Below are 19,618 nucleotides of genomic sequence, written 5' to 3' on the forward strand. Positions count from 1 at the left end.
CCAAGGTTGACTACATCCTCCACTGATGTACTTCCTGCAGGGCCAGACCATGTGTTCCATGTGCCTTCCAACCATGCACCATGTGCTAGGTCTACCTGTAGGCTGGAGGATCCCTCCACCAGTGGACATCATGCCAGGCACTCTCATAGGCTGCCTGCACACTTCATAGTACATTTCTTGCTATTTGATCCCTTATACTGGATGATCCCTCCAACTACAAACCTAGTGCCTTGCCCTTGCCTAAACTACATGTTTGTTTTACCATGCACCCTTGCTGAATCTTGCCAAATCTTCTATGCTGGATATAATTTCCCCTGAAATTACTCCTGGGTCCTGTCCTAGGCTGGATGCATTTTCATGCCCATGCAATTCTTCCACCCATGCAATTCATTTCAGGACCTCTCCTACCCAGCATGTACCCTTCTGAAGGGTTCTAACTTAGGATCAATGCTCCTTCCAACCATGCATGCTCTCCAAGTTTTCCACTTAGGAGGGCTGCAGTCTTTCCTCATGCAAACTTCACTGAACCTTTCTCCAGTCTTGTTTCTCCCTCCTTACACATACCTACTTCAGAAACTGTTTTTAGGCAGAATTCTAGTGTGGCTGTACTTCAACTTTGCACCTCCTATTGAATCTTCCTGTAGACTGACTACTCCCTCCCATGAACTACCTGCTAGTTTGTGCAGTAGAGTGACTGTGCCCTGACCCAATGTACCTCTTATTATAGTCACTCCTGGACTGGTTGCAACCTAAACCCATGCACTTTCTTTAGGGGTCTCCCCTAGGCTGGATGTGTCTTCTACCACTGCACTGCTTGAAAAATCCTTTCCTACAATATATTATTCTTTTTTCCACAAACTTCCTTCCAGATTGTCTCCTAGAGATATTGCTCCCTGCACCTCATGCCTCATCTCCCCACAGCTGCAATCTCCAACCACACATTTCCTATACTTCTTCCCCTAAACAGAATTCTACCCCCACCTGTGAATGTATTACTGGTCTTCCCCTAGGCTGGTTGTATCCTCCAACTTTTTACCTCCTGCTTGGACATTCCCTTTCTTGGTTGCCCATTTAAGCCATGAATTTCCAGCAACATCAGCAGCGAATGTCTTAGTATGTCCTATTATAGTCTGGTTTCAGTGTGGCCCATTTCCATTGACTAGGACTTCTTTTGGCTGAATGATCCTTCTTCCAGTGTACCTTCAGTTGGTCATCTTCTAGGTCTCATGTTTTCCCCACCTATGTACTCCCTGCAAGGACTTTCTCTAGGCTGGCTTTACCTTCCACCTGTGCACTTCATGCTCAAGCCTCTTCTAGCCTAATGTCCCTTCTTTCCATAAACATTCTACCTTGGCATACCCTTGAATGGCTGATCTGTCCAACCATGCAGTTCTTATTGATACTCTTCTAGGGTGGCTGAAAATTTCAAACTTGCAGATCTAGCAATGACCTACTCTAGGCTGACCGAAATATCCCTATTTGAGCTGCCCCAATCTGTAGCTACAGACACCCCTATCCACTTATAGGCTTGCTACATCCTCCAAACATGCACTTCAAATAGGCCAGCTGTGGCCTCTACTCATGCATCTCCTCAGTATCCTCCCCTTCACTGGTTGTATTCTGAACCATGCACCTCCTGCAAGATCCTCTTAGTCCAGACACTTCCTGCATCCAAGCACTTCTTTCTAGATCTCCCCATTGTCTTAATGCTCCCTCCTCCCATGCCCCTTTTGTTGAGTCCTTCCTTAGTTTGGCTTCACACCGCCCAAATGCACCATCTGCTGGGTTTCAAATAAGCTGTCTACTCTCTCCTGCTATTTACATCCTGGTAGACTTCTAAGACTGATGCCTTTTCTTCCCACACAAATATTGCCAAGCTCACTCCTAGGCTGGCCACACTCTGACTCCAAAACACTGTTACCAGAGTCAATGACTACACACTGTATTTATGAACTTTCTGCTGAGTACTCCTTTAATCTGTATGTGCCTTCCACGCATGGACCCCCCACTAAATTCTCTTCTAGAATAGATACACTGTTCACCTCTATATAGTGCCTACTGTGACTAATCCTAGGCTGGATGCAACCTATTCCATTGTACCACCTTCTAGGTGTACCCTAGGAAGGAATGTTCCTTTCTCTCATACATTCACTGCTGATACTATTCTAAAGTCTAAGGCTTTCTCCACACACAAAGTACCTGCTGGTTCCTCTTCTAGGCTCATTGTACCCCAAAACTATGAACTTCCTACTTTGTTTACCAATGGACTGGCTAAAACCCTGACCAGTACAACTTCTCCAAGAGATTTTCCAGGCTGACTACACACTGTACCCTTGTACCCCTTTCTATTTTTTTCCACTATAATAGATCCATCCTTCAACAATGTACCACCTGCCAATCACTCTCTTATACTATATTCTCCCCTGACCCAAGCACTCCCTGCCTGATTGTCTCCTAGACTTGTTGCACTGTCTACCTATGCACCGTATGCCTTGTCATCCCTGAGGTTGGCTAAAAACTCCATCCATTTATCTCCTGCTTCTTACTCCCATGTACCTCCTGCCAATTGTTGTTTTATACTAGCTTTGCCCTCTACCCTTGTACTGTCTGGAAGGTCACCCACTTAGTTGATGCTTCTTCCTCCCACACACCTTTTACCTGTTTCTCCTCTTTGGTTATATGCTCCCCTCTCCCATAGATGACCGAACAAGCCCTCCCCTTGGCTGCATTTTTCCTCTTTCCATGTACCTTCTGCAGGGTCCTCCCTTAGTCTGGATTCTCCATCCACACATGCATTTTTCTGCCATATATATGGGATAATCATACAATTAAACAGTATAAGTCCATAAAAATAGTGAAATATTGATAGAGGCAACAAAAGGAATGAACCTTAAAGACATGTCAAGTGAAAGAAGCAGACATAAAAGGTGACATATTGCATAATTTGATTTGTATGAAATGTCTAGAATAAGCAAACCTATAGAGACAAAAAGTGGTTTTCAGAGAATGAGAGGAGGGGAAATGGTGTAGTGACTGCTTGTTGGACACAGGGTTTTTTTGGGTGGTGTTTAAAATGTCATGGAGCTACATAGTGGCGATGGTTGTCAAACATTATGAATTTCCTTAATTCCACTGAATTGTACATTTTTAAATGGTGAATTTTATGACATTTGTATTCTAATTTTAAAAAGAGACAAAGCAGAGGGAAAATATGTGATGATATAACTGCACAAAGAATGTGACAAGGCAAATAAAACATGCAACATCAACATGAGTTCAGTTTGTAACTCAAAAAGGATTATGAACAGAAAAATAGGAGCATCATACACACCATCATTCCATCATCAGAACTCTAGAGAAGATATGAATCCCATAATGAAGAGCAGCCTCACATCATCAGTGCAGTGCTGTAAGTGAACAGAAGATACGAAAGAGGTAAAAATAAGGTACAATAAACCATCCCTGAAGTAGAAACTAACTAGAAATATGAATTGCAAATAGAAAGATCCTAAAACCATTAGTGTGTGGGAGCACAACGGGACAGTGGATGTGACATTGCAAAAAAAGTAGCACACACCACAAGTACAGAAGAGAAATTGGAGAGAGGAAGTGAGTGACCAATGAGAAAAAGAAGTTAACTATGCTGAGGCTGTGGAAAAAGCAAATAGATAGATCCCACATCATTAGTTCACTAATGTAACTACAGGAGATGTGACAGGGATAATCAGGAGGAGATCTGAAACATCAGTGCGGTGACATAAATGGACAGCACACATGAGCAGGGTAAAGAAGAAGAATGCTGCACCATGAGTGCAGTGATGTAAGTGGATATTCACCAAAGATAGAGCACTTGACATTATCAGTGTACTAGTGAACAGGGCAGGGAATTTGAGCAGATGAAGCAGAAGTGCAGTAGAGTGATAGGACTAGACAGGATATATGAACAGAGAAATAGGAAGAACCTCTTATCATTAGGGAGTGGAGAAAGCAGATAGAGGATGTTAGGACAAAGAGGATGATCCTCTGGCCAAGGGATGTGAACAAGAAAACAGGAGAAGCATCCTGGCACTAGTGCAGGGGAATGAATGGACAAAGTTTATGATCAGGGATAAAAGGGTGATGCCAAACTCACCAGAGAAGTGATATAACTTGGAAGAGAAGGGAAACATTGTAAAGAGTAGGAGCCCTACATCATACATTCACTGGTTTGATAGTTCTGGGGAAGCCAACATAGTAAGGAGAAAGAGTCCTGAACTAGCAATACCATGGCATAACATTGCTGAGACTACAAATAGACAGAGTAGCTCTACAGCAGGCATCCCCAAACTACGGCCTGGCCCGCGGGCCGCATGCGGCCCCCTGAGGCCATTTATCCGGCCCCCCACCGCACTTCAGGAAGGGGCACCTCTTTCATTGGTGGTCAGTGAGAGGAGCACAGTATGTGGCGGCCCTCCAAAGGTCTGAGGGACGTGAACTGGCCCCCTGTGTAAAAAGTTTGGGGACGCCTGCTCTACAGTATCAGTGGAGTAGTGTAAGTGGGTAAGATATGTGAAAAGAACAGACATGAGAAAACCCATACAATGCGTATAAGGGTATATGTTGTCAGTAGATGTAACCCTGCAAAGAAGAACTCTTGGTTATCAGTACTTTGATGTATCTGGGCAAAAGATAAAAACTTGTAAAGAGCAGAACCCCCATCCTACCAGGGTAGTGTGAAAAATAAATGTAATATAGAATTGGAGAAAAGAAGAGTATTCTCACATAGTCTGTGAAGTTGTAAAACTAGACAGAGTATGTGAACATGGCCAAACCAAAGAGTCCCATTACAACAGTGCAGTGGTGTAAGTGGGCAGAGTATGTGAACAAGGCAAGAAGAGGACCTAGCTTTGTCCATGCAATGGAGTAATTGGGCAAGAGATGTAAAAGGACAGATAGGAGTAGCTTTGAACCACAGCTATAGTGGATAGTGGTTTAAGTGTGAAGGAGATTTAAACAAAGGAAAAATGAGGTGCCCCACAGCAGCATTGGTTAGGTAAATGGCAATGTGACAGGACCAGAACCAAGAAGTGAGGCCTGACAACATTAGCAGTTGTTTAACTGCACAGGGTATGTGAACAAGGAAAACAGGTGAATCACCATACCATCATTATAGTCGTGATTAAGCAGGGGGATGTGAATTAGGCAAAGATGAGTTATTCTAAAACATGAATGAAGTGTATAATTTGGTGTAGAGTATGAAGCAGCAAAGAAGGGGAACCCCCCCAATATAAGTGTAGTCCTATAACTTGGCAGAGGATGTGAATAGGCTGATAAGTAGGAACCCATGGTCAGTGCAGTAAGAAAACTGGAACTGTAGAAGAATTAAACTGAATAAGTAGTAATAGCCATGCACCATTAAGATACAAGGATACTAGAGTACAGAGGATGTTAGCTGGGTAAAGTATAAAATCCCCACACTATCAGTTGTATTATCTAATTGGGCAGGAGTGTAAATGGCGCAAATAGGAAAGAGCTGGCACCATCAGAGTGGTGGAGTAACTGGACAGAAGATACAAATGAAACAAAGAGATGCAGTGTTAAAACGGGGCAAAGAATGTGAGGAAACGCAAAGAGGTAGGGGAAGCTTGGTGTAACTGGGAGGTGACTATGAGTACAGCAACGAAGAGGAGGCCCAGTGTTCACTGAAGTGGAAGAACTGGGTGGGCAATATGAAGAGGGCAAAGAATAGCCCTACACTGGACAGAAGATACAAATGAAACAAAGAGGTATACCCTAAGTGTAGCAGAGTAACGGGACAGGGGATGTGAGCAAGAGAATGAGAAGGACTGACTACCTACCAGTGCATTGGTTCATCCTGGTAATGGATATGAACACATCTGTGATGAGGAGACCTGTCTCATGAGTACAGTGGAATCACAAAAAGAGATTATGTATGAATAAGGCAAAGAGAAACCACGGGTTATCAGTGTATTGGAGTATCTTGGAAGAAAATATGATTAGGAGAAGAAATGCATCCTTGCAGAATAAGTGTGCTGTTTAAGTGAGAAGAGTATGAGCATGGGGCAAAGGAAGGAGCTCTGCCCAATGCATCCAGCACTGTAAGGGAGAAGGGATGTGAACAAGGCAAAGAAGAGGATCCCTGCCCCAGGAGTAGAGTGTCAGAACTTCGAAAAGGATGTCAGTGGGAAAGAGAAACCCTATCCCTTCAGTCCAGTGCAGTAACCGGGTAGGATATGTGCCCAGACTGAAGAGGAAGACCTTGGAATCATCAATGCACTAATGGCTGAATATGAACTGAGCAATGAGAGTACAATAGCAGAACTGAGCGAGTGATGTAAACAAGGCCATGAGGACAAGGGCTGCTTCATCATTGCTGTGGTATACTTGGTAAGGGGGTGTAAAACGGCAACGAAAAGGGGCCCCAAACCACCAGTTCACTAGAGTATCTGGACAGAGGATGTGAATGTCGCAAATAGTAGAAGCATTGCCCCAAAAGTGCAGTTGTGTATCTAGATAGAGCATGTGGATGAGACAAAGAAGAAAATCCTGACACCAAATGCAATGATGTAACTGAACAGGTAATGTAAAGATGCAGAGGTGGTTCCCCAAACCCTTAGAGAACCAGAGGAACTAGGCAAGAGAAGAGGTGGTTGGGCCAATATGGAGGAGCCCCACACCATCACTACAGTGGAGCAACTAGCCAGAGAATGTAGACGGGCAAAGAGGAAATACCCTACATCATCAGAGTAGTACAGTAACTGTACAGCAATAGTGATCAGAAATACAGGATGATACCTAATCCATCAGTACAGTGGTGTCACTAAAAAGTTGGTAAGAACAAGACCAAGAGGAGAAGCTCTGCCCCATTGGAACAATGGTGTAGTTTGACAGGCTTTCTGAAATGGCAGAAATGAGAAGCCCCAAATCTTATGGGTGCAGGAGGAAACCTGCATTATCAGTTCCTGAATGGGAGATGTGCACAGGAAGTGGGGAGAACCATTATAGTGGTGACTCTGGACAAGGAATGTAATCACAGCTAAGAATGGGGACTCAGCACCATTAGTGCCATGATGTAAGTGGAAATGGATATGAACGGTACAAGAAGAATGAACACCTCCCCCTCACATAAGTATAGGGTACAGTGTAGAGCATGTTAACAGGGCCAAGACAACAAGCTCTGGACCATTAATGCTGTGGTATAACTAGACAGGGCATATGATTGAGGTAAATAGAATAAGGCCGGTAACCATCAGTTTGTCAGTGTAGTGGTACAAGTGTACAGACAATGTGAATTAAACAAAGAGGAGGCTGAAGCATCATCTCGCAACAGAGGAGAGTGGGCATGGAGCCCAGGGCACAGAGACATGAACAGGGCATGGAGGAAGAGCCTTGAGCAATAACTTCAGGGGTATAACTTGTACAAGAATGTTAACAGGGCACAGAGGAGTAACCCCCCAACATCAGTGCAGAGGTGTAACTGGACCAGGAATGTGAACAGGTCAAAGAAGAGCATTCCCACAGCATCAGTGTAATGCTGTCATTGAGAAGAGCATTCTAATAAGGTAAAGGCAAGTATTCCTGCCCCATCAGTGTGTTGGTGTCACTATCATAACTAGGCAGCAGATGTTATCTGTGCAAAGAATAGCAGTGCTGCATTAAAATTGTAATAGTGTGACTGCATAGGGGATGTGAATAGGACAAAGAGGATGAGGTTTCACTCACAAGTACAGTGATGTACCTGGTCTGGAATGTGAACGTGACAATAGAAAAAGTCCCATGCTCTTGTTATGAGGTTGTAACTGGACTAGAAATTTGAACAGGGAAAAGAGGATGATCCCTGATGCACAGATGGAACTGGATGTGGAATGTGAAAAAGGCAAGGAGGAGGAATCCTATCGCAAAAGTGCAGTCGTGAAACTCCGCAGTGGATGTCAACCGAGAAAACAGGAGAATCTTGATACCATTAGTTCTGAGGTAGAACTGGGCAGGACACGTGATTGGGGCAAAGAGAAGAAGTCCCAAACCATCAGTTCAATGCTGTATCTTGGCAGCATCACAAGGATGGGAGAAGGAGAAAGAACACTGCACCATCGGTACAGCAATTACATTGCAATGTGTACAGAACAAGAAGTTGCATGCCCAAAGCACCAGCACAGTGCTATAGCTGGGTTGTACCTGGGTCAGCAATGTGAACAGGGTCAAGGAAAGCAGTATCAGTGCTATGGTGTGAGTGCACAGTGGATCTGAATGAACATGGAAAAGGATCCTCTCACCATCATTACTATGGTGTGCACAGACAGGGCATGTGAAAGGGGCAAAGAGGAAAGTCATCATCCCTTCGGTGCAGTCATGTAACTGTGTACAGATCTTAACAGGGTGAAAAGGAGCATCCTGACATTGTCAGGGGACTCAGTAAATGAAAATGGAAATGTAAGCTGCAAAGATGGGCAGCGCCACATCATCTACACAGTTATATAAGTGAACAGAGAGTGTGAAAGGTGTAAATATGTTCTCCCACCATCAGTGCATGCTGTGCTACGCCACGGGATGAAAACAGAGCGGAGATGAGCATGTCCATACTGTTACTGTAATCATGTAACCAGGGCAAAGAGGATGACACCTGACTCACGAATGCAATGATTTAACCCCACAGGAGAAGTAAAAGGCCTGAGGAGGTGGACCCTGCACAACCACTGCAGCTGAGTAACTGCACGGAAGCTGCGGATGAGGCAAACAGAAGTGCAGCGCATCAGTGCTATGGTGTCGCCTGGGAAACGAGTGACAGTGTGAAGAGGAGTAGACCTCGGACATCATTGCAGGGGTCCAGTTTGACAGGGGACAATTACAGGACAAATAAAAGGGCCCCCAACATTAGTGCACTGGAGAAAGTGGGCAGGGACCTAATCCACTGCTGTGCCGGACTCAGCCTTCCTGCCTCTATACTATTTGGGGACAGCCGAGGTGACTTTGATACAGGCAGTGCAATCGCTTCCTGAGTCAATAAGCGTACAATGCCCCAGGAAAATTACAAAACTACAAGTGTGCCTTCAAGATGCCGTGATTCATAGTCACAGTGTCATAAAACATTTCATCTGAGAGCTTGGTCTGCTTTCCAGGGTGTGAGGTGACCTTCCGGACACTACCAGGATAGTGGAAAACCAATTCTCCTGCCATCCTGCTCAGAGCCTGTCTTGTGTTTCTCTCCTAATATATATCACTGAAAGCGATGAAAGCAGAGGTCCCAAATCTTCAGACACTGTAGTTGTCTAAGGTACATACCCTTGTATAAATATGCACAATGGTTACACTCCAGAATGTTAGATGACTAAAGTGGAAGCCACGTCAATGACCCAAATCCAGCCCAGATCATAGTGAATGAATGTCATCATGAACTGTCTGGTGGCCCTGACAAATGGAGTTTCAGCAGAAAAAAAGAATGGGTCACAAAACAACCTTTGTCACAACTGACATCTTATTGACAGTTTCTATTGCCAAGGCCAGGAAATCAATGGGCTGTGAACACTGAATTACCCTCTTACCCCTGGAAGTCATCCCTGCAGGGAAACCTGCAGGCTATTAGCAGAATGGCTTGCAGGAACACACATCAATCCTGACTGCTTCTCCTGCTCTGGGAGTGGAGGGGCTGCCCTGAATTCAAGGTTATGGGCCTGACATTGGAAAGAATCATCCTGTTTACCACAGAGCCAGCTATTTATCCAGCTGTCTTTCTCACTGCATCATTATGCTGTGTTAAATGTGCCCAAGTTAAAATAAATTTAAAAAATATGCTACATCAATGTTCATAGGTGCAAACTCTAAACTTATTAATATATTTATCTGGGGTGAGGGCATGGTGCTCATGAAGAAAGGACAGGAAGTAAGTTTAGGGGACAGAATGGGGTAACCTTGAGGCATACTGTCACGGTTCAGCAAGGCCACCATACACAGTGTGGTTTGTTCACTGCAAAAAGTGCCCAGGCATGGAGGTGTGGGATTGCTGAAATCCAGCCCATGTCACCCTCTCCAACATCAATACCCTCTGCTGTGTCTGCACAGTAGGGCACTTCTGTCTGAGTTCTTTCACAAGGGGGAAACATTTTTTATAGAGTGGCATGATAGCTTTTCCAGTTCATTTTCCTAAAGACAGTATATTTTCATTCTGAGGAACTATCTTTTTCTCATTCATTGCCACAGAGGAGAATCTTTTTTACTTCTTAAAATGTCTTCCTGCTTAAAGCCTTTCCTTCTCATAATGAAGCCAGTAACCTACACACTCAGCCTGACAACAAAGAATGCTTTCCTCTACACCACACAAAGATGTCATACAAGTTGCTGGTGACCTGGAGTCTGTGGCACCAAGGGGAATTCCTGATGCAGGACAGCTCATTCACTCTGGTATGTGCCAGACTAGTTAATTAACTGAGACTGTTCTGGGATACCGACATTGCTGGTCCTCACCACTGCCCCTGTCACCCTCACCCCTTCTTCAGATCCTAGTAACTACATAGTTAGTGCCTCACACAGCTGGTACCCTAAATCCAGCTCTACCTATTGGTCAGTGTTTGTGATACAGGAGCTAAAAATAAATTATTTAGGCAGTTTGTAAGGGTAAAAGAGTTCTTGGTGGAACTTCCTTTTCATAACAAGCAACCCCAAATCATTTATTTTCTAACAAAAAGCAGCCTGAAAAAATCAAAGCATAGATAAACAAGGTGGAAGCTTGCGTGGGTGATTACCGGCAGCTGTGCCAATAGAAAAGGAAAGCTGGAAGTCAGGCGTGTTCAACAGTGGTTCCCTCTTCCCTTTTATTTTGTTACCACATGTGCAGTAAAAAAGCAGGCAGTATGGAGCCACCCTGGTAAAGACCTCATTTGCATCATAAAGATTAGGGTGGAATGGCCAGCCTCTTTACATGCTATGTAAATAGCACACCTGGTCCAACCAATCCTGTGCCCCCTATGTAAATCAAACAATGCTTCTTCAAGCTCGTCTCTAAAAACCAACCACATCTCATTCCAAGCCGGGAAACCCACTCGGGACCCCTTCCTCTGCATGAGGAAGCTCTCTTCCTTCTTTCACCTATTAAGCTTCTGCTCTTAAACCCACTCCCTGTGTATCTCCATCTTTAATTTCCTAGGTGTGAGATGATGAACCTTGGATATTTCCCCAGACAAATGACACTGCTTTATTTGCACCATATTTGCTGTGAAATACTTGTAATAACATCCTTGATGACAGTCTCCAGAACCCTCCTCAATTTCCAAGCCCCATGAGCCCCATCCCCATCTCCTAGGATATTTTGTTCACTGGTTGTCGTTGGTTTATTTCAGTCTTGGACTCCATGACTATTTGAATGTCTACAACTACTCTCCCTCTCTCTCTGTTCCTAAGCCTCGGCCATCTCTGAGAGGTGGCCATGGCAGTTGTCCAGGAGAGGGCCTGCCAGGCTGCTGAAGTAACACTAGTGAAGAAACCAGCCTCTCCCTGAAAGATTGTACTGTCAGGAGCTATGAGAAAAAGTAAAAGTCTCAAAGGAAGAGAACATAAGGTATTAATGAATGGAGATCATCACACTTTTCAGAAGCATGCTATCAGCAGCCCTTTTACCTTGCCCTGCTAAGACTGAGATCTTCCCTCTGCACCTGAGGACATAATTCTTACACTTTGCTGCTGACCACAAGGCAATTATTGGATGGGGTCTTTGGTTTTAGAGCAATTTACTATGATTTCAATATTTTAAGAATTTGGTTTGCTGTGATCACTGAACTACTGGCTTCTGAACACTCCCTTCCTCTCTTGTTGCAATACAGTACTTTGTAAATCACACCTAATTTTAAATCCTGAGCATGTGGTCCATTTTGGCAACAAGATTAGTCTAAGAACTGAAAAAAGAAATGTTCCCCAAATTCCCTTTATATCCAACAACCATGTGTAGTGGGAAGAAAAGGTAAAGACATTTCCAACTCTGGGTAGAGAATTCCAGACAAAAAATACAAAAGCTGACATGGCTCCTCATCATCCTATTATGAGCTGTCCTCACCAACATCCTCAGGCCTTGACTACCTCTCAGTGCTGTGTTAGTGAGAATAACTGTTCATCTGTCCACTCTCAGACCCTCTGAAATAGCAGCCACTAACATATGAATACTTCTGCCGAAATCTGTCCTGGCTGCTGATAGCAGACTCTTTCAGTGTTCTACCCCCATTCCCTGGCGCCTTACCACTGCAATGCAAGCTCTGGAACTTCCAACTGCCTGAGAACTTTTCTTGACAATCAAAACCCACCCTGCCTACACTGACCAGCGGTGAGAACCAGAGGATTAATGTCCTGGATAGCAGCCTTCAACCAATGACTGATGGAAATTGGTGTCTAAGTAGCCTCAGTCCCTTGCCCCTGAGAAGACACAATTCTGAGGTGTGACAAAGACTGTCCCAATCAAACTTTGGTCAGGCTCCTCTGATCTTTCTCTTTTTGGCTATGGCTCAATCTTGGGCTTCATGTCCTTCCTTGTAGAATCCAGTTTTAGCAAGAATCCTGCTAAGTCAGTTAAGAGAGAATCCTTCCTCTCTGCATCTGACCACCCTCAATATCTGATCAAATTCCTGATCCCCCAGTCTTGATATCTGATCACCTGGTCTATCTTCAGCAAGAATCCTGTCAAATTTGTTTAACCATAATCCTTTGCCCTTGACATTTCCTCTTGGTAATTTTCAATTCACTAACCCCTATCCTTTTAAGTTGGTTATAAATTCCTACTTGTCCATGGTGTATTCAGAATTGAGCCCGGTTCTACTGAGGTCTGTTTTCCTCTACTTGAAATAGTTTATTTTAATAAAATTTATCTTCACCACTTTAACTTCTGTCCATCTCTGACTTTCCTAAACAGGTGGATGCATTGAATTGAGCTCAACTTGTTGGATATTATACCTCTCATTGGATGCTTTCCCTTCTCCACCTCTCTCCTACTTCCTCTGTTTCATTGCATTACCGCCACCCCAAATATAGCTACAGTACATCAATCTTGTTTTGGTTCTCCTTCTATGGAATCCAAATACAGACACTACTTCAGCATTCTTATCCTCTGTTAGGTAATTGGCTCTACCAGTCATTAGCACCAGCGTCCCACAGACTTAACATCAGGGAGATTTACTGAAACAAGACTGGAATCCCATGTCCTAGGCCTTTCTCACATGGGATGAATTAATATGATGATGCTTTTCTAGAACTACTCCTGCTCTTAGATGCCCAGCACAGACAGCATTTATGATTTCCAGGCCTGCTATAGAGTGACTACAATATTACAGGTGTTTATTTCTCTTACCTACTGCATAGTGCAGGGCCGGAATAAGTTCACTAAAAAATGGCTAACTGAAGGAGGTACGTTCCTTGTTCTATATGTGCAATAATCCTGATAGCCTCAGATCTGTGAAGGGCACAGGCTAAATTTTCCCATGAAAATGTAGGCGTGTTGACCCTTAAGTATTTCTTATTGCAGAATGTCAGTCACGCTACTCTAAGACTTCCTCAAATGATTGCTCTTTTCCAGCTCACTGATATCCATACACAAATTGACCGTGACCAGACAGATACTTATTCACCAGTGCTTTTTTTTGTGACATTGTTCATATCCTCTGACAAATTTGAGTATTCTTTAAAAGCTAGACTATCGAACACTACTTAATCAGAAAGACATTTATTTTTACGCTTGTCTACATTGCCTAATGACTTCCCTTTTGTCCTTTAAGAGTGATCCTGTGCTACTTCTTCACCCAAAACTTTCACCATAGGTATTCAGTTTTATTATAATTAGAGATATGACCAATCCATACTGTAGAACAATTTCCAGACTTTAGATTTTCAAAATGATCCATGAAAAATCAATACTTAACCCAATAGAAAGACTTGTCTTACAGTAACTGACAGCTATCAAAGATTGGGGATATATGAGGAAATCTAGAATTTTTCAAGTAAGGTTCATTTATTTACACATTAGTTGTACAAAGATTTTTTAAGTATTTACTATACATCAGACACTGAGGTATTTGTGATCCACAGACTTAATCTCCTTTGAGAAGTTTATAATCTAGGGGGAATGTTATTAATAGAGAACTTCAAGCTTCCATTATAATACATTTTAGAAATTAGAGAAATAAAGCCTAAACAAGATGCAAGATCCTTAATGTTCTATTTGACAAACACTGTGACCTGTTTCAAATGGACGCTATCATCATATATTTGGGAGATAAATTATTGAATCATTTTTTATTTAAAAGTTTTTTTTTATAAAAAACAAAATAGGTTAAAATTATTTTAAATATTTGCAGTGCTTAATCATATTTTTAGTAATTATTCAGACTTGACTTACTATATGTAAATGATTTCCACACCCACCTTCAGAAGGTATATTACGCACTTCTATTTCAAAGGTTTTATTTTGATTAATTTTTTGAAGTTTGATAATTTTTCCCAGGGAATTTTTACATGGGAATAACCCATATATGATTATTTCTATGGTATCTGCATATGACTTGATATAGAATTATTTAATCACACATGGTCTTTTCCCCTTAACATATTATGTATCCTTTTCTTTTATATCCTGTTACCCTGTTACATTCAAGAGAAAATTGATACTGTATCTTCGTAGATAATATTTTCTTTTTCTTCCTTAAAATTTGTAGTAATCTTTATCTTCGAAATTAAAAATGTTAGCTATTCACATCCAGGTATTGGACAATTTGTGTTAATTTTGCTTTGATCATAACAAGACCTTTTCTTGTGAAGATTAATATTTTTCTTAGCTCAAGAAAACATTATTTTCTTCTGTAACTATTATTTCTCCTTTTTTCTAGAATTTTATTTCAGACATGAGAATAATCCATATTTAGGATCTCCATTATTTTTCTTTAATATCCGTCTACTTTTCTTAGGCTGCTACTACACAGATTTTATGATAAATGTGTTTAGGTTTTGAATGAATAGTCACATGCATACTGTAAAGATAGCAATGGTATATCACTACTAGATGAAATTCCTTGCCTTCCTTCATGATTTCTTCAGTGCTTTCTCAATGGATAAATGATTTTCTCAGAAGTATAACTCTTCCAATTACAGTTTCTGTCCTGGTAGAAACTAGTGCACCCATAAGCAGTTCATATGATGATCAATCATCTTCCCCTTCTATATAATATACAGTTCTAGGAAAATTTGTGCAAGTCAAGAGAGAGGCATTTTTCAAATCTTCTTATTTCACAGAATTGTAAGGGTGGCAAATTTCTTTTGACATGAAATTTTAAGTTGCCTCTGATGGAGATGATCACTAATAAAGCTACTGTAGGGATTAAATGAGTTACTGAATGTAAAATGGCTGGGACAGAGCCTGATTCCTGATCGGAGAGTTGTACTGCCAGAAACTGGAATCTCCATTTTTCCCTGCTGGCAGAGCTTAGTGGGAAGACTAGATGGAGGCCTTGATGATTATGAAACCAGAGAAATCAGAGCATGATTCACAGTGGTCATGGCTTTGGCCATCAGGGTGAGGGCCAGATAGCCTGGGATCCCATCTCCACAAAGTCACTTACTGTCTATATGCTCCTAGGGAAGTTAATTTACTCATCTAGGCTCCTCACATCTTGAGGTTGCAGATGGACTTGCACCACAACCACATTCCTCATTCTTAGGTTCCTGTGGTTCTGCATGCTCTTCCATGAGTACTCCCTATCTCTCAGTCCATTACCTCTATCCTTTTCAGGCCAGGAACAGTGGCTCTAGCAAGGAGGACAGAAAGATAGTCCTGTGGAATCTGTATCTGCCTGGAAACATGAAATATATCAGCCAGGCATTCCAGTTGTGGAGAACCCAGATATCAGTAAAAGTATGTGCACAAGCAAAGGAGTGTCATGTGTCATGTCAGATGCAGACACATTGGACAGCTAGGACTGCCATTGGTGTGAGAATTTGCTTGGGCTCTAACCTTGTGATCTGGCTTAGGGTTAATCTGGCTGCTTCAAAAATTAATAAATTGAAAAATTAATAAAAACTTAATATGCATCATTATTTTGAACAGTTTTAGATTTACAGAATACTTGAGTGGAAGGTAGTTCCCATAAATTCTCTCATATCTTCCCTAGTTTCCCTATTAATAACATCACATGATAGTGTAGTACTTTGTTAAAATTGATGAGCCAATATTGGTAAATTATTATTAACTAAATCTATAGTCCACATTAAGGTTTACTCTTTATGTTATAAATTACACAGGTTTTGACAGCTCTATAGTGACATGTATCTAGCATCATAGTGTCATACAAAATCAATTGGCTGTCCTAAATATCTCCTGTGCTTCACCTATCCATGTTTCATCCCAGCTCCTGGAAACCATTGATTTTTTTTTTTTTTTACTATCTCCACAATTTTGCTTTTCCTGGAATGTCATGAAGTATTTATTCTTTTCAGATTGGCTTATTTCACTTAGAAGTATGCATTTAAGTTCCTTTATGTCTTTTCATGTCTTGATAGGTTATTTTATTTTATCACTCCATTGTATGGATGTACCACAGTTTGTTTATTCACTTATTGAAACACATCTTGAAAACTACTAAGTTTTGAAAATTATGTATATGGCTATAAACATGCATGTTTATAGCAGCCATTAGGTATATGGCCATTATGTAAACATACATGTTTATAGCAGCCATATACATAATTTTCAAAACTTAGTAGCTTTTGTATAGATATAGATACAAATTTATACAGATATAGATATAAATTTGTATAGTGGTTTTTATATAGATATGAATTAAATTTGTATAGTGGTTTTTATATAGATATGAATTTTCAAATCATTTGGGTAAATGCAAAAATGCAATTAAATTGCTGGATCATATGATAAGAATATATACGTGTGTGTGTGTATGTATATATATATATATATGTATGTATATATATATATATATATATATATATATATATATATATGTAGAGAGAGAAAAAAGAGACAGAGACAGATAGTGTATTGCTCTGTTATTCAGGCTAGAGTGCAGTGGCATGATCTCGGCTCATTGCAATCTCCATCTCCCAGGCTTAAGTGATCATCCCACCTCAACCTCCTGAGTAGCTGGGATGACAGGCATGCACCACCCCACCTGGCTAATTTTTCGTATTTTTTATAGAGATGGGGTTTTTCCATGTTGCCCAGGCTAGATTTGAACTCCTGGAGTCAAACAATCTGCCCAAATCAGCCTCCCAAAATGCTGGAATTACAGACGTGAGCCACTGCACCTGGCCTGTAAGAATATGTTTAACTTGGTATAAAACTGCCAAATTCTCTTCCAAAGTAGCTATACTGTTTTGCATTACTACCAGCAATGAGTAAGATTTCATGTTGGTCCACATTCTCATCCACATTTAGAGTTAGTGTTTTGGGTTTTAGCCATTTTTATAGATGTGTAGTAATATCTTTAGACCAAAGGGATGTTTGGATTCAACGCAATTTTTATCAAAATTACAATGCCCTATTTTTTTAAGAAATGGAAAAGTTGATCCTCAAATTCATGTAATACTACAATGGAACCAGAATAGATGAACAGAAGAATAAATTTGGAGAACTCATGTTTCTTGATGTTAACACTTATTACAAAGCTGTAATTAAAATGGTATGTTTTTGGCATAAAGAGAAACATAAGGATTAATATAATGGAATTAAGAATTTTGAAATTAACCCATACATTTTGATTTTCCAGTAGGATGCCAATACCATTCAATGGGGAAAGAATAGTGTCTTCAACAAATGTTATTAAGACAACTGCATATCCACATGTAAAACAATGTAGTTGGCCCTTATGACACAGTATATATAAAAATTTTTTCAGTATAAAAATTATTTCAAAATGAGTTAAAGACCTAAATATTAGGGCTGAAATTTTAAATATCCTTGAAGAAAACAGGGATAAATTTTCATCATCTTGGATTTGGTAATAATTCTTTAGATATGCCACCAAAAATACAAGCAACAAAAGAAAAAAGTCAATAAATTTGATCTCATGAAAATTCCAAACTTTTGCCATAAAAGTACATTATCTAGAAAGTTAAAAGACAACCCACAGAATAGTAGAAAATGTTTGCAAATCATATGTCTGATAAGGGACTAATATGTGGAATGTATAAAGAACTCATAACTCAATAAAACAACTCAGTGAAAAAATGAACAAATGACTTAAATATAAATTTATTCAAAGAAGGTATACAGTTATCAAACAAGCACATGTAAAGATGCATGATGTCATTAGTAATTAGATAAGTACAAATTAAAACCCCCAGATACCATTTCATATCTACTAGGTGGCTGTATTATATATATATATATATAAAGGGAAAATGAATGTTGACAAGAATGTGAAAACATTGGAACCTCCATACATTGCTAATGGCAATATAAAATAATGGAACCACTATGAAAAATGGTTTGGAGACTCCTCAAAATGTTAAACAGAGAATTACAATATGACACAGCAATTCTATTCCTGGGTACATATGATCTAAGTAATTGAAAACAAGTGTTAAACATTTGAACAAGGATTTTTACAGCAGCAATATTCACAGTATCCAAAGTGGAAACAACCTGAATGTTCAACCAATAAATATGGTGTACACATATAATGGAATATTATTCAGCCACAAAAGGGAAAGTAATATTGATACATGCTACAACATGGACTAACCTTGAAAACATTATGCTCAGAAAGATAAATCAGACACATGACGCCACATATTGTATTATTTGATTACTGTGAAATATCCAGTATAGGCAAATATGTAGAGGCAGAAAGCAGATTAGTGGTTGCTAGTAGGTAGGGAAAGAGGGCAATAAGAATGACTACCTAATTGGTCTGAGGTTTCTTTTGGAGCAGTGAATACGTTCATTGGAATTAAACAGTGATGACAGTTGTAAAACATTAGGAATGCACTAAATCACACTGAACTGTACACTTTCAAATAGTTAGAAAGATAAAATTTATGTTATGTGTTGCTATAGTTTGAATATATTCATCTTTTCAAAATTCTTATGTTGGAACCTAATACCCAGGTGGGGCCTTGGGAAGTGATTATGTCATGAACACTCCACTCTCACAAATGGGATTAGTGCTCTTTTAAAAGAGGTTAAAGTGAATGCCCTTTTGTCCTTCTGCCTTTTGCTATATTAGGACACAGCAACAATGAACCATCTTAGAAGCAAAGGGGGAGACTTCACCAGACACCTAATTTTTTGTCACCTAATTGTGACAAAAAATTTTGATTATTTATAAATTACGCAATCTGTGGTATGTTTTGTTTTGTTTTGTTTTGTTTTGTTTTTTACAGCAGCAAGGACAGACTGAGATATGCATTTTACCGTAATAAGAAAAAGAAATTACACTTACCTCCTGAGTCCTTGCAGGCAAATTTTCACTTCCTCACTCTGATAGAATTTAGACCATTTATTTCCTGGTGAGATTTAACTTGAGAAAATCAGGTCTTGGGTAAGTAAACAAAGCTGATGATGAGATTCTGCATAAAGAGAAGCTTATGAAGTGAATGGCTGCATAAAGAATAATAAAATCCCAAACATCTATCCCCTTAT

At 40.5% G+C, this 19,618-nt stretch overlaps 1 long non-coding RNA gene across 2 annotated transcripts in view; it reads right to left on the bottom strand.

The window, feature by feature from the left end:
- Positions 1 to 1,443: 1,443 nt before the first annotated feature.
- LOC141582696 (uncharacterized) overlaps positions 1,444 to 19,618 on the bottom strand; it is a 122,940-nt gene continuing 104,765 nt past the window's right edge. For both annotated transcript variants that reach the window (XR_012515592.1, XR_012515591.1), the window contains 2 exons: positions 19,419 to 19,545; positions 1,444 to 3,407 (listed from right to left, as the gene is read on the bottom strand). This is a non-coding gene — a long non-coding RNA (uncharacterized LOC141582696). The remainder of the gene's footprint in view (positions 3,408 to 19,418; positions 19,546 to 19,618) is intronic.

This window comes from Saimiri boliviensis, chromosome X (assembly GCF_048565385.1).
Source record: "Saimiri boliviensis isolate mSaiBol1 chromosome X, mSaiBol1.pri, whole genome shotgun sequence".
Taxonomy (NCBI): domain Eukaryota; kingdom Metazoa; phylum Chordata; class Mammalia; order Primates; family Cebidae; genus Saimiri; species Saimiri boliviensis.